The sequence below is a fragment of the Acomys russatus genome, chromosome 20, assembly GCF_903995435.1.
Source record: "Acomys russatus chromosome 20, mAcoRus1.1, whole genome shotgun sequence".
NCBI lineage: Eukaryota > Metazoa > Chordata > Mammalia > Rodentia > Muridae > Acomys > Acomys russatus.
The window spans coordinates 66,272,475-66,274,742 of NC_067156.1; positions in this window are offsets into that span (position 1 = coordinate 66,272,475).

A 2,268-nucleotide genomic window follows, 5' to 3' on the forward strand; every position below is an offset into this window, starting at 1 on the left:
AGCAGTGTTCACTTTCATATGGCCTCCTTTATGACCCAACTTGTTCAGGGCATAGTGGCTGGTTCCCAGGGGAAGCATCATCCATGACCATAGGAGGAACCCACAGAGGGGTTGTGCAGGCAGCCATCCATGCCCAGGGTTCAGTGTCCATAGAGGGCTGTGGGTGCAGCCATCCACACTAAGGCTCTAGTGCCCACACAGGGTCTGTGGTTTCAGCTACCCACGTCCTGCCCCCAATGTTCAAACAGGGGTTATGAGTGCAGTTGTCCACACCCAACCCTCATCGTCTACATAGGGACCACGCCAGAGAAAACACTGGGGTCTAGAACCACTGCCAGCCTCGGTCCCTGGGAGTTCAGAGCTCCACCATTGTCTTGGAAGGCAAAGGTCTAGGAAGGTAGAGACTCTTGGCCACTGAGTGGCCCCTGAAACCAGTGGTCAGAGAGCCACAGTTCTTCTCCCAGCCAGTAGAGAGAAAGCTGGAACAACGTGGTGAACTTTATGTTCTGTGATGGGCGGTGTGAGTGTAGGACGTGTCTGGGAGTGTGTGGTGGACAACTTTAGACATGCTGAAAACCGACTTCCAGCTCTCAAGAGACACACGGTGCGGGTAATGCCTGTGTCCTGAGGGAGTGTGTGGCAGTGACAGGCTCATGGCTAAGAAAGGCGGCTGGGAAAGAAGCATGGTGGAGGAGGTGGGCTCACATTGTCATCAGGCCAGGCCAGACCAGATGGCAACTAGCAGGAAACACGCTGATAGGGAGCCAGACAGCCACGGGCCTTTCCATTGACTTGGTCAGCCTCAGATAGATTCCCGTTTGTGTTTTTCCTTTTCTTTAGATAAAAGGATGCCTTCTGATGATGACAGTGCTGGGACTAGGAGCCCATTAGCAGCAGCACGGCTCCTACCCTGTGTTTCAAACTGTGAGCAAGCCTCCCCCTCCTGCCTCGCATGCTTTCAAACGGAGGGTACAAGTGCCCTGTCTGAAAGCCTGCTGGTTATAGGGCCTGGAGAAGGCGAGACTGCTTTTTGACGACACCGACTAGAAGCAGAGAGTGCTCTGCACCTCACTTGGAGAGTGTGAGGACTGGGTTTCTCCTTCTGCCATACCCACTGTGACTGTCATCTGAGGACATTTTCACCCCAGGTGAACACTTTACCACGGCTCTTTTCTCCACTGTGTTAGTTTGTGTATGAAGTAAGAAGAATGCCACCAGGGCCTCAGCTGGCACCATAGAAATGACTCACTTAGCTCTTGTGGTCCCAGCTTCCCGGCAGAAACTCTAGATGGGCCAGCTCTGCTGACCGCCCTCACAGGCAGGCTAAGGGTCTGCTTTCAGCTTCTGTCCAAGCAAACGTTCAGTCATCTTTGACCTAACTTAATTTTTTTTGGCATAAAGAATTATAGATGTGATGTGCTTCACATGTGTAATTCCTAATTAGGTTAGTGAGCTGGGTCTGTCTCAGGGATGGATAATTGAAACAGTCCTATAAACTTGCATCCAGTTGCCATATGACCAGGTTCTCCACTCTACTGTGTCTGCCCCAGAGCTGAGAATGAAGGCGTATAAGCATTCACAAGATTACAGATGTGAGTAGCAGTCAGCACCTGCCTGTGGGGGAGTGAGTAAGAGGGAACGGGGGCCACACAATACAGCGTTGTGTGACACTGCCTTGTAGCCGCACCACAGAGACAGGCAGGAGACAGAGGCCAGGTTCACAGGACACTGTGATATAAGCCCGCTTATGTCAACTGTCCCAAGCCAGAAAGTCTGTTGAGGACAGAGCTAAGTGTTGTATCTAGGTGCCCAGGAGCAAGCATGGACTTTGCTTTGGGAGTGTTGAAGAAAAATTTAAACTGGACACATGGGCCATACATCCTGTGAACACACACATGTGCATACACTAGCACAAAAACTCATGTGCACTGTATACTAAAAAGAAGAAGAAGAAGAAGAAGAAGAAGAAGAAGAAGAAGAAGAAGAAGAAGAAGACGAAGAAAGATTATTTCCACCTCTGGTGAATTCCAAAACCAAGGCTTGGACAGCAAAGTTCTTTCTTGTAAGCACAGGGACCTGGATTTGATCCCCAGAGCCCATATTTAAACAAAACAAAACAAACAAAACAGGCACATCGTATGTAGCTGAAATCTCAGCACTGGGTGGGCATAGATAAGAGGAGTCCAAGGCTTGCTGACCAAACAGCCTAACACAATTGGCAAGCTCCAAGCGAGTAAGAGACCCTGTCTCAAAAAACCAAGGTGGAGG